Here is a 14,686-nt window from a genome sequence, read left to right as displayed (position 1 = left end):
TAGTGTATTGATAGCACTTCCTCAAAAATATGCTGTCACTTTTCAAAGTTGCAATAGGTTCAGCTTTCCTGGTGCATTAGTTATAAAAACATCCCCATCAGAACCTGCCTTTGCACTCATTGCTGCTCCATGTCAGGTCTCTGAAGAACACCACCAGAGCATCTCAGGGCATCCTGTCAATATCTCTGAAGAAAACTGTGCATCTGCTCTTCACATCCCCTCGACAGGAATCCCTTTGTCGCAATCAGTTTCTTTGCTGGTTTTCTTTTGTAAATCATTCTATAATAATTCAAGTAAAGTTTTTTTTTCATTTAATGCACTTATAAGGAAATTCTGAAAACCATGGAGTCAATATAGAAGAAATATATCTTTCAGTTCCTCTTAGAAGGGGAGAAGTTGTTCCCTTACCAAGAGAAACAAAACCTTTTATTCAATATATGGTTACAATTCTACTAAAGTCTGCATAGAACTCCATTCACATGCAAGAAATCCTTTAAAAAGAGGAATAACCTACATGACAGTAGGGCATTTATATACTGTACATCACAATAGACAATGAAAATTTGTATAAAATCTATTGCTACTTTCATATGTTTTAACTTTTTATAGGAGTTGAGCTGGTTTATTTATTATCCTAAACATTTTCTGAAAATGAGTCGATACCTTATGTTAATAAAATTGTTTCATGTTCACTTTTAAAAGTTCATCTGACTTCACAAATTAGTAAACAATTTGCCTATAATAACATGATTTCTAATGTGAGTCTGATTTATTATTTAGAGTTACTTGTTTAGTAACACTGAATGGGTTCATGTTGTCGAGTTTTAGAGCTTTCTTCTGTATGAACTATTTAAAATATTTTAAATAAAATATCTACTTTGTTACCCTGTTTGACGATGAATATGTAAGGTTATGCAAAAATGAAATTTATTTTATACCTGTGTGAGATCCATAAGGAAATAGTGTATATATTAAGACAACATACTTTACGGACATCTTAGAACAAAAGAATGATAAATTTCAAGTTTTGGTCAGACAAAAGAAGTTCTATTGATGTAAAAAGGTATTACAGGGCTTTTGCTTAAATTGAAGACTAAAATATATTCTTAATTAGGTTGCTATCAACCTCCAGCACCAATAACTCTGGATGTCAAAAAATGAGGACTCTGAAATACCTTGAGCAAAGTAATTTAAAAGGAAAAAGCAAACTTAAAAATGGAACACGGAAACTCACACACACACACAAAAAAAAGTGTAACATTTTATGAACTGAATGAATGAGCATTTTCTGATCTTACATTTAAATAGATCAAATCTGACATTCAAAGTTATGATTCTGAAGTACATACTATTGCATTTAACTAGTAAAGAAAGAGTTGAATATGAATAAGAGTTGAATAAGAGTTGAATATGCCAGTACCCTGGCAATTGGGAGGGACAACCCTGTCCTGGGGTGCATCAAGAACAGCATCACAGCCAGGCAAGGGAGGGGATTGTCTCACTCTGCTCTGCACTGGTACAACCTCACCTTGAATATTGTGTGCAGTTTTGGACACCACAGTGTAAGAAAGATTTAAGTATTAGAGAGTGTTCAAAGGAGGTCTACCAAGGTGGTGAGGGGAAGCCATATAAGGAGAGGCTGAAGTCGTTTGGTCTGTTCAGCCTGGAGGAGACTGAGGAGAGACCTCATTGCCTCATTGCAGTTTACAAATTCCTCATGAGGGGAAGAGGAGGGGCTGATGCCTTCTCTGTGATAATGAGTGACAGGACCCAAGGCAGTGGCCTGAAGCTGTGTCAGGGAAGGTTTAAGTTGCACATTAGAAAAAAAGATTCTTTACACAGAGACTGGCTGGGCAAGAGGTTGTTTTGATAGCTGGTTTGGTCTACCTAGTCCTTAGCTAGCCAGTGACCTAGATAATTCATCTGAAAAAAGGGAAGACCAAGATGATATTTGAAGTTCACTAGATAGTATCTTCCAAAAGCTTACAAATTACCAGATATTTTGGGTTTTTCTGAGAATGAAAATTTATTTTCTGAGATGAGTCATAAACCACAAACGTGATTTCTTCTTACTTTGGTAAACTCATGGTAAGTTCTGGATGGTCAGACATAAGCCTAGCCTGGTTTTTCCTGTAATAATAAGCTCATCTATCTTAGTGATATTAAATTACCCTTCTGAAGGTAAGCTTCTGTAACTTACATAATATCAAGATAACTGGACCATTATAAAACTACTTTCATCTTGAACAATTTCTATTAGGAAGTTCTATATCTTGTTAAGTTCTTGGGTCTCATAAATCAAAGGCTAGATTTTCTGTCAAGTCACACTTTCCCTTAACAGGAGGTTAGTTTCCAAAAACAGCTGTGTTACTTGAGACGTGTAACTTGCAGATCAGTGAAGTGAAAGGCTCACCTCAGCTGGAAATGATATTTCACTCCCAAAAAGTCATTATGGGATACGATGTGACAAGGCATGCCCTTCACTTCACTGACGTGCATACCATATGGCACAAAATGCCACAACCTGTTCAAGTTTAGGATGTGCAACTCACGCAGCTGCATAACTGTATTTTTTTTTCTTTTTCCTTTTCACATAAGCATTAGTGTGAAACTGTGAAGCAGGAGGGAACTAATAGGAGAGTGTTTCAGCAAGGAAACTGATTCCTATTCCTACCCATAAACATAATTTGAAGACCTAAACCAAACTTCTTATACATCTCTGTTCCCAAGAGCCTGCAATGGTGTGAATGGAAAGATGCACTGGACTAAAGTGGAAAATATCTCTGTATGTACCTTTCATTAGGTAGAAATGAATTTGAATTAGCTAAAAACTATTTCAGGCATTTTTCTGTTGTCTACAAGTCAGAAGAGGTGCTCATCGTTATGTATTCCACCTTCTCCTGGGTCAATCAATTTCTGCTAGGTGGTCTGTGCTTCACACAGCCTTTTGAGCAGTAGAATATGGTAGTTGGGAGTGATATGCAGTATGCATTGATTGAATTTAAACGTGGCTCTGTGGAGCTGCATTTACTAAAACAACCTAAACTTTTTTTCAGTTAAGGTGTACTAGGCACAGTCAAGGATTTACATTTAGATTAATGCAATGACTGAATATAATCCAAACTGATATGCAATATAATTTTTCAATGTTTTAAAATGTTTTCACTTAAACATAATAAAAAATTTGACAGTATCTGTTCATTCTAATTTATGATTAAGCGTGGTGATTCTGAAGGATTTTATTGAGTTTTTTCCAGAATTTGCATAAGTATCCACTTACAGGTTTCCAAGTTTAGATATATAGATAGATAGATAGATAGATATATTAATGTAAGAGGAGAAAACTAAACAACCTCCCCAATGAGTGAAGTATACAGTGCATAACTTCCATGGTTGAATTTTGAGGGAACAAATGTGACACCTGTAAATTACTTGAATGAGGAAGACCGAGTTTACTAATTCAGTCTTTAAGTAAGCTATCTATTCCTACTCTTCTGGCCTCTAAAAGTTACCAAGAATTTCAGAAAAAAACCCCTTTTCTTAAAGGAGTGGTCATTATTCCCACTTTCTTCATGCCAAAGGTGTTATGGCAGTCCTTCTGAAAATATTTTTCTTAGTTTTAATGGCACCATGCAGGTATGAGTATTAAATATAAGAATTAAAAAAAAATAAATTTAAGGGTGATCCAGGAACAGTGGTTGCTTAGATCAGCATGGAATTTCCATCTGTGGAGATTTTCAAAAGGTAGATGGCCACGATCCTGGACAAACATCTTGTGAAGGGGCTTGGACAGTCTCAGCCGCTCCATGAGTCAGTAAATCTATGACATGGGACTCATATCCCTCTATCATAGCCCTGATACCTTTGGTGGTAGTGGAAATGCCAACTGCTGTAATGAAAGAAAAAAAAAAAAAAAAAAAAAAAAACCCTACTTGATTCATATGTTTTAAAACCTTCTACATTCAAATCACATTGAGAACAAAATGCATAAGTCTAATTTTCTGCTTGTTTTTAACCAAATCTTTACACATATCCCTAATAACAAGTGTTTTAGGAATTTTCTGTGCATCAGAGGAAAGGCATCAGAATTTTCCTTTATTTATAATTTTTTGGACATTTTTTAGATCAGAATTATTTGCTCTGAGCATTGGCAAGAATACTCACCTATAATCCTGTGAAAGTGGACAACAGCTCTTCTGTGAAATGGGAGTTCTGCAAGGGTCAAGAAAAGTGCAATTTCTCTGGATTTTTCAGAGACCATGATTTTGAGATCTCCCCCCACCCCCAGTGTCAAAACAGTAGGCTTTGGAATAAACATAAAAAGCACTAATTGCACCTCCATTTTTTCACTTGGATATCAACTTTCTTGTACCAAATCTTTTCAGAAGAAAGGGATTATGTTTTTAAAAACTTCACATTTCTTTACAGCAGTCTCATTAAAAAAGAAGAAAAGAGAGGTGGTTTCAGTAATGATACTTAAACCTGGGGTAAAACTATCAATTATTGAAATTCATTAATTAAGCAAAATATTTGCTGGAAGTTGCTGCACGCCTCTCTCAGTTTGAAGATTTTTCTATCAAAACACAGTCTCATTAAAATTTTACATGCTAATCAGTATGTTTACAATTTCATTTTGTGAGTCTACAATTTTGCACTGAAGTTTTGAATTCTTTTCATTATAATTTTATGCCAATTAACTTGGAGGGGGAAAATGTAATTTGCAGGTTTGCATAACTGCCCAGATGTTAAGATGTAGCACAAGTTGAAAACAGAAACAAAGACTTTTTAAGCTTACAATTTTAAAAAGAAAATAGCTTACTTCAGTTTGTTTTTGGCTGCTAGTTTTGCAAATCTGTTTTTGGAGTTAACATACAGTATTCTGACTTTGATTAAAATTTAGAGGTTATTTTAGTGTTCTAGTTTTCAGTACAGCAGCTTTGAAAGGAAGACTTGCTACAAGCATGGAAATCCAGGCTTCTTAAAAACATACATCATGTATTTGTCTTTCTAATAAAGATAGATAAATGCAATTTATATTCAGGGGGAACCTTGCAGGATAAAATAATTCTCCATTCACAAACTTTTAGTTAATTCTTTATGCTACGTAATTAACTTTGCCTGTTAAAATTCCTCTTAGAGTACATTTATCATGCAATTTTTTACCCCCTTTTCTACCAGGTTCTCTTTTCTTACAAAAAAAAAATTGAAAAAAATTACAGTTTACTATATTCACTATGCATCATGTGTGTTTTCTGGGCTTTATGGAAGAGACAAGCAGTGAAGAAAGATAGCCCACATTGTGCACAAGAGTGACTCATGGATATCTGTGAATATTCTGTCTTAAAGAATTGGATACATGCAATCTGAAGATTTACAGATCTCTACCTACTTAGCACAGGAACTGAACCACCACGGCAAGGGCATCTGTTGAGATCACACAAAATTTTAAAAAATTCCAAACTTCCTATCTGTTTTGTGTACTGTTCCTACCTTTGTTTCGTTAAAAAGAAAAGGTAAAACTTTAAAGTATAATTACATGGATTGTTTTCTCTCAAATATCTGGACAGTGCAAGTTATTAATACTGTGTTATGAAGGTATTCTTAGCTGTAGCTACTTATATAATCAGTACAAAAATGAATTATAGAATGGATAAAAATCTCACACCTCAGGTTTCAAAAAAATTTTTTTCAGGTATCTGAGGAACTATGACCTTATCTAGAGCATGTTTTGGAGAAGAGGAAGCAGATCACTTAAAAGTTTCTATGTTTTTATTAAATACCCAGTGTTGAAGACATTCGTGAAGACTTTTTTGGAGACTTTTTGATAAGTGTCAGAAGACTAAGAAAAATTGCTTTAGAATACAGACATGAGTGGAGGAAAAATAATGACCAAGAAAAAAAAATAATAAAAAAAAAAAAATCTTTTCCAAAGAGAAGCAAACAGTACCTTACATGCAACTGATGTAAAAAGGAAGTTGTGGTTTACATCAGCAGAATCTCAGTTTTAGGGGGAAAAAGTATCTTAAAATCAATTCCTAACAAGTGGGTATCTTCTGAAAAATGTCTTTTTCTCTTACCTGGCCTCATATAGGATTTGAAAACTTTTGTAAGAGAAGATAGATAATATTTCATTTAAATTTCCTCTGCTACACACACACACAAAAAAAAAGAAATAAAAAAAGGCTGCACAATGGGTTTATATATTTTCCCTTACTTCAGCTTTTATATAACAGCTAAAGTGCGTGTCTGGATTGTTGCAATTTTTTCTCTGGATTATCAGATCTGCTATTACCTCCTGCTGATGCACTCCTAGCTTCAGAAATGGCCAGCCTACAATCATAATTGAAAGCATAACTACTGTTTCTGTACCACTAAAGCATTATTCATAGAACTTTTTGAGATCCTTGTGCATTCAATGAACATTTTATTTATATAATAAAGAGGTCAAACTGTTTTCTTGATGAAGCTCATAAAATACAGTAGGAACACAAAAATAAACTGAATTTGACAATGTGTTTGAATAGTTTAAGAGGAAAAATGAATGAAGATATGGAGGTGTGCATTTTAATTGTCATGAAATGCTATCCTCTCTAGTGTATTAATAGGAATTCTGTGGGTTCTAGCTCTTAATTATTGGTACAGGTGTGTTTGTGAAAGGATTTTCTAATATGAAAATATATATTTGCAAGTCACCTTTGAGCAAATACTTTTGAATGTTTGAAAACAAAAGTTGCAATGTCATAATTCTTGAAAAATTTTATTTAGTACAGCTTCTTTAGTACATCATGTTATCCTATTAGAGCCATTATATATGGACTCTCTTAAAGAACAAGATGAGCACAGACACTAGAGGCCAGTGAGTACTGCACTACAGCAGCTAAAATTCCCTCAAAGTACTATCAGAAAGACAAGCAGAAGAGTTTGGTTTGTGTCTGGGTTTTTTTTGTCTTCAAGTTTCAGAATGAACAAAAACACGGGGTTTTTAAGCACCAATTGTTCATATAAGGTTAAATGTGTGGTAAAAATAAGGGCATATATTTCAATAATAATGTTCAATTTAAATAAAAATAGTAATAAAGGCATTAATGAGAAATATGGACTCCTAATCTTCAGTTTGCAATTCACTTTGTTTTAAAAGCAAGTCTACTTATGGTCAAAGTCATACAGTTGACATCAAAAAAACTGATGTCTGCTTGCAAATCCCATTTGCTTCCATCTTTTACCTAACTTTCTCAGATACAAAAGCACAGATTACTACAAATAAAGAATAAAAAATCCAGTGTTTTTCAACTTTCTTTTGTCATTCATCTGGCAGCACCCTGCTGGAGTGTGTCTGTCTGGTTTCTATCATGCAATCAAATTTCCTTTCCCCATATTATTTGTGCAATTCTTTCACAGACAAAAAGGAAAAACTGAACAAGGAATGTTTTAAGCTAAATCAGTAGTCTCCATGTTCCATAATTTCTGAGGAAATCATTCCATCTGATTGACTCACTAGGATAAATATGACTTTATGTGTACTAACAGGAAACTATTATCATTGGATCTCCATGTATGCAGTAAAAGACACCTGAGGGAGTGGTACATTTGCAGCGGTGAGATGAAGTGAAATGATTTCTCAGAGTCCCTGGAGAGGTTAGACTTGAACAGAAGTAAGGAAATAATGCAAAGGTCCAGCAAGAAGAGGAAGAGATCACCAAGAAAACAACGATGTAGCAGTGAGGCAAAAAAAAAGTGGAAGCAATGACCTGGAACAAGAGAAGAGAGATCCACTGGGTAAGTAATAAAGGAAGTCAGACATGGCAGGAAAAGGAACTCAGCTGAACTTAGATGAGTTGAAATTGTAGACTCAGCCAGCAAGGCAGCAAGATAAAGGAGGGTTTGTGAAAAATGATGGTGAATGCAAAGTATTCATCCATACCATAAATGTAGGAACTGAAAAACCTAGTAGAATAGTGATGGGCAGAGTGTCTCAGACTTTTACATGATGTGAAAAAGAAATAGCTCTGCACATACTGATGTCTGCATTCACAGCAGCACTTAAAGTACTTCTGTGAAGGGGGCTCAGAACTCCTGTAAACACTGATTATGTAGAGATTCCAAATGGGTAGTGTATGCCCAAACTAGCTCTTTACAAGTAAATGAGTTGTTACTTTTTCAAGGCAGAAAGGGAAAAAATCCTTCTTTATGAGTGATAGTAAGGTGAGGAAAATTTTGTGAAGAGAGTTGAGAGGGGGAAAATAGTAAGTGAATTAGACTGGCATTATTCTTGCAAATAAAAGAAGTTTAAAAATGCACCCATAAATATCTTTATTCTGGGATTTTACTTTACTTTCTTTTTTTTTTTTTTTTTTTTTTTTTTTTTTTTTTTTTTTTTTTTTACTTTATTCATCATTACATGGGTATTTGTTCCATGGTGACAATGTCTAGAACAGGCAATGCAAGAAGATTCCTTACAAATTGGCAGATTATGAGAACTTTTAGAACTTTTTCTTTCCCTGAAGGAGTTTTTAATGTGATTGTCACTGTGTTTTTTATTCTCAGTAGTCCATAAGCCAAAACCAAAACAGACTATACCTAGGACTAGCTATATCATAAACATATGAGTGAGGTTCCTGTTTCTCATTTTTACTGTTATTTCACAGATAAAGCTCATCGAGGAACTATTTGGACTTGTGATATATGAAAGAAGAAAATGAAGTGGAAAACATTAATAAAACAATAGCTCTAGAAGTCTGATCCAATGATGAACTGTGAACACTGACAGCTCCCACTCTTGGAGTCTGTATGACTGTTTTGATAGGATGAAACATGGTAAAGAGAAACTGAATGAGGCAATTTAATTTAAAAATATGACTTGAAATTGATTCTCCTGATCTGTCTTCCATATATAAACAATGTAGGAGATTTTTATTGTCCTACAGAGTAGCAGTGCAGTATTAAATTTAACTCAATGAGCTTCCCTATCTTTCAGAAAAATGTGTCTTCTCTGTCTTTCAGTGCCTTTCACTGCCTTTTTTCTCCACTTAGGTTAATATTTTTTAATGAATATATTAGTGAAAAGATACATATGGAATATTTTCACAGGCTCTGAGAAAATTCAGGCTATTTTAGATCAAAAACTTATTCAGAGAGAAGTAATCTACCACAGAGGTGGTAGTAGGGTGGGTACTGGAAAGTTTGAAATATACTCTCCAGACTCATAATTCTGTTTGTTATGCCTGATCCATATGTTACTCTCCTCCTGCTATAGCATAGGAGTATATTCTGAGAGTCTTCTTGCAAAAATATTAATGTAATTAACATTTTGCTAAATTTTTCCCTTTTTTTCACAATCTTTTTCAACATAAAAAAGTGAAGATTAAAACCATATTCTAAAAGATTTTTTGGTTCCACCCCAAATAATTGCAGTTTATTGAAAACACTCCTTAAATACTTTGTTTCTTAATATTGGTTCAATGTCTAAAAGTCATAGCCTAAAAACATATCCAAGCAAGATTTGAAAAAGTACTTTTAGAATGATATCTGCAATTAGCTGTGTAGAAATCACACATTTCTCTTCTCCCTTCCAAAGAGAAAATATGGGAAGGCATCATATTCAATAGGGATTGCACAAATAAGGCCACTTATGAAAATGACAGTTTAGGACATCACCTTTGTAACTAGTTTCTTCTACTTAGAGTTTGTTTAGATTTCATTCCTTTGAATTCAGTGACCAATGAAGATGTTTTTCTACAGATATAGGTAACTGTGTCATAAAATAATTGTTTCAGAAAGTAACCAAGTGGAGAGGCACAAAGCAAGTCAGCTGACATCAGCTGCAAGGTATAAAAAATTAATTGAATCTCTGATATTTTGGATTCCAAATTCTGTTGAAAAAGATTTAATTAAACTAATATCAAGATAAAATCTCCTGTTTGCCCCTCACCTTACAACACGATCATTGAATAGTTTAACAGTGAAAGAAAATTGTGGACTTCTATTTAATAAAATTTGTACTTGAAGATAACTTTTAATTCATGTTTATTCCAAATGAGCAAGAAAAAAATCCTTTCTGTTTAATACTCTAGTCCGTTGAAAGATATTTTTTTATTTTTTTTTTCCTTTACAGGACACTGAAAATCACCATGTGTGATTGCATAAACTATTTTAAATGCACCAAAATACATAGGGAATATTTATTCTTCTATTGCTGCATGAAGTTTCAAATTTATTAGCAATTGCAGATTTATAATCATCACAGAACCAAGCAGATAAATAGAGATCCATCTGATTTGTTTTTACAACAAACTTTTCCTTATGAAGTTTTCAATAAACCTATTTACAAAAGTATTTAACTGTAATGATCAATTCTTAATTTGTGAGTTGTATAACTACTGTATAACTAAAACAACAGAAGTTCTTTCTTCTGAAGTATAAATATTTTGTGAGACCTATCAAAATATTTGAAAATATTCACTTTAACAAAAAAGCAGATGTGTCTGATGGCAGATGGATCAGACAAACTCATTTAAATTATAATCTGGATCTATTTTAACCCAACAACTGGCAGATATTGTTTGGTGACTGGTTTGAAAAAAGTTGGTGATTTCAGCTCGATTTTTGTAAATTATAGACTACATTATATGATTACTGACAAGAACCCTCAGTTAAATCTATGAGGCAACAGGATTAGAAACAGGTGTCCATTTCCGCCCTGGAAATGATCCTGCAAATAGACATTGAGTGGTTGTACTCTTTAACCTAATCTGCCATCAAGAATGCATTTTATCCTAAGTTTTACTGATCATTAGACAGGATATAACATTAGGGGTTTTTTCAAGTTTGTTTTCTTGAATATTTTTGCTTCCTTTTAATCTTGGTTTACCTCTGTACTTTCATCTCTCCTCCTTTTACTAGAGGATGCCATTCTTGGTCTGAAATAGAGAACTAAGACAACTTTATAAGTTTCTTTTTCTAGAAAATGTGTCCTAAATCAATATCAGACTAAGAGCAGGGCACAGGACACACACCAAACTCTATTGTCTTTGGAAAGAAAACGTGAGTGCACAACCTAGACAGAAACAAGGTCATGCCCTATCAAAGCTTTTAATTTATTGATTGCAAATATATAATATATCCTTATAGATTTGGACCTGTTATTTATACAGGTGTCCCCTGTAATTATCTAATCTAACTGTGAAGAAGTATGATTACAATATTTATCTTGATAATAATGCTCTTCTCTACTTATAACATTTTTAAAATCATAAAAATAGTGTGCTATCTGCTGGATTAGAAATTTTTCCATAAGAACTTATTAAATACAGTATTTTTCCATAAAGTAAGTCACTTTAAATCTAGACATATTTGCTGTATTTCAGTTAGTTATTGAGAATACCACGGTCTCTTAAAAAAGAAGCTGATCTATATATTCAGTGGTAAGGATGATTTAATTTTGTATCCTTATCAATTAGCCCACTTCTTTCATCTGCTTGAATGCACACCTACAATAAAATACTTGGTGTCTCACAAATAGTAAAAATTTACCTTTGGCAAATAAAAACTGAATTATGGATATATTTTTTCCTGCTTCAGTCTTATAGATTTTATTTCAAAGAAACTGAGAAGTAATAAGTATAAAAATGTTTTAAAGTTTTTAAGTACATGAGTTTATTTTAGATCATTCTAATAAAAGACGTAAGATAGACAATATATTAAACATATCAAATTAATGAAAGGTTTCACTAAACTACGTAATATTCTACTGAAGAGCAATTGGAAAATAGCATAACTAAAAATGCTTTCAAGCCCCTAAAGTCTTATATTAAGGCAAAGATATCTAGAATTACAGCCTTAACCACCATCATTAAATTTTAGCTGAAAAAAAGAAAAAAAAAAAACCCAAACTTATAAACACATGCATGATAGAAAACTGAGCAGTCATCAGCATCTTGGAAGCATTGAAGTATCAAAATCACCTCATCTATAACAGCAGATTTAGGATTGGAAGAAGCAGCCAAAAGGTAGATCTTGACTAAGAGACAATAAAATTAGTTTCTTATGAGTTTAACATGTGATACACAAAAAACATGATCATGGCATTGCAAGATAATCTAAGTCTAATTGATCAGTCACATGTAAAAACCATTATCATTGAATACAATTCCATTTGCACCAATGTGATGTTTGGAATATTTTCATTAATATACTCATCAATTAATTACCTAATGAAAAATTAATGGAAAATAAATTATTTCCATGTCCAAACAGATTGAACCAATAGGGAAGGGCACACTTTGACTAAACAACAGGAAAACAGAATTGCAACTGTTAAAAAGATTAATCATAAGACAAAATTTGAAGAGAATGTAGTACATCCAGCATCAAAGAAACAATTACCAGTACAGGGGAAGGTGTATTTCTTTGTATTAGTCAAATAAATAGACTAGATGACCTGCTGAGGATCCATTTTTGATCATTCTTTTAGAGAATTTCAGACCAAATCTGGGTGAATGATTACTAATGTTCATATTTTTTTATGTACAATGTTAGTGCTACTAGTTCTACTTCTTTTCTTATTTTCTGTGCCACTAGTTCTTCATATTCTTGCTTTTGCAGGAACTTAATTAGTGCTTAGGAGGGTACATCCCCAGCCATCCCTTTAGTTCCCATCTCTGAACCCTTTTTCCCAGAATGTGTCTAATCTCTTTTCAAGCCTGCTAATATTTTCTGTTTCCACAGCCTGCTGTGGCAGCACATTTCAGAAGATCCATACCTGCTGAGCACATCATTGAGGCTGTTTTGAACTATTCTCTTGTAAGCTTCATTGTGTACCCCTGGTTTTGATATTGTAGTATTTAGTGAACCTTTAGTGGAGGATCTAGCTTTGGGTAATCCTCTGACTGCATGGTTTTGCAAACCCAGGCACATCCTCTCAGCCTTTTTCTTACCAAACAGACACATGAAGTCAGTGATTTCAGAGCACTAGGAATGAAAGCTTCAAGATCTGCTTCATATCTGCCAGTCCCAAGTTCAGCATGGTTGAGGCCCAGTTGTTTTACCTGAAGATTCCTTATGCTCACTTTTACGAAGGTGGTCTGCCACCTTCCTAACTTCTGTCTCTGTTTTGTGAGGTTCATCTGCAGTTCTTTGACACTGATACTTCTGACAACCTAAGAAAGCCCAAAGGAGCATCAATGACTGTTCTCCAGGTCATTGGTGAAGTCACTGAACAAAGTTCATGCTGACAGCAGTCCTGAGGCAACCACCCTAGAGAGAGATAATTGTGTCCTAACCCTTTGCATCCCATCTTTTAATCAATTTGAGTCCACTGGAAGATCTTTCTCCAATCCTGACACATTTTTCTCTTTGGTAACTTTTGATATGGGATCTTCTGAAATGCTTCTAAAAATAATTTATGCCCACTGAATCCCCTTCATAAACCTTGGCTCCACACCTCTGCAGAAGCCATACCGATTCTAAAGCTTTAGTTTATTACAGATTCTTCTGTCAAACCCGTGACAAAAGTCAGTTGTTGATCTCTGCTTTACAGAATCCCATCCTTGGCAGCTTTTCTAGAGTTAATTATATCAATGTCAAAGTCCGCTGGTGGTGGCTGTTTGCAATGCTAGGTCATACACTTTGTCTAGCTGACCAGCTGCTTTGTATTTGAAATATTTCAAAGCTCTTGACTGAATGCCATCTGTTTTTGTTGATTTCTTGACATCTGACTCATCTAGATGACATAAAAGTTCCTGTATATTTACTTCTATCTGATCCAGCTTCTCTGACCTCTCTGCTGCAGAGAAAATAAAGGTCAGTTGTTGGTCCTGATCCACACCTTCAGCCAAGATTAAGTTTGAAATAAAGAGATTATTGATAATTTTAGCTATGGCCTTATCAACTAGCATATACTATTTACACCAAGCATCCTCACCACTTCCCTATGTGGTTTCCTTCTTTTGATGTGTTTTGCTATCAATTTGATTATGCTTTGCAAAGTTTTAGTTCTAGCCTTTCTGTTTTTTCCCAATTTGACCAAGCTCTACAGATTTTTTAGAGGTCAAACTATTAGCTGCAACAGCCTCCTTAACTTTCCCAGGAAGATCTGCAACGAAGTTTTGGACCACTTTGGTTTCTTTTTGAATTATGACACACAGTCTAACTGGACTTCTAACAGAGTATTTATAGCAGCCTTCATGTTGCATTCAGGCTTTTTGAACAACTTCATTCTGTCTTTGAAAATTTCTCATTCTTTACAGTTCCATCTCTTGAAATCAACTGCCAATTTATGTGATTTATCTCTCTCCCACTGCACTCTTAAAAATAATTGCACTGTGGTTTTATTAGAGACCAGCTATCCCACTGATTCTTCTTGGCTCAGGTCCTTTGCATCTCTCAGGGAAAAAATTCAGAATAGTCTCTTTTTCTATGTGCTCTAAGGCTAGTTGCAGTAATCATTTATTGAATCTGATTTTTTTAATCTCTGCATCACACCCTCATAATCCATTGAGTCTACTGAGATGGCTGCAGCCACCAGGACAAGACACATCCATTACAATCTCCACTAGTGGTTATTACTTGAGCAGGATTATGGGAAATAAAGAGGAGTGTGTCAACCACTAGCATTTGTAAACAAAACAAAACCAAATATAAATATAAAGAATTTTGTAAACACTGCAAAGAAAAGAAAAATATACATTAT

The sequence above is a fragment of the Sylvia atricapilla genome, chromosome 4 (assembly GCF_009819655.1).
Source record: "Sylvia atricapilla isolate bSylAtr1 chromosome 4, bSylAtr1.pri, whole genome shotgun sequence".
NCBI classification, from domain to species: Eukaryota; Metazoa; Chordata; class Aves; order Passeriformes; family Sylviidae; genus Sylvia; species Sylvia atricapilla.
Note: the sequence above shows the minus strand (reverse complement) of the source record.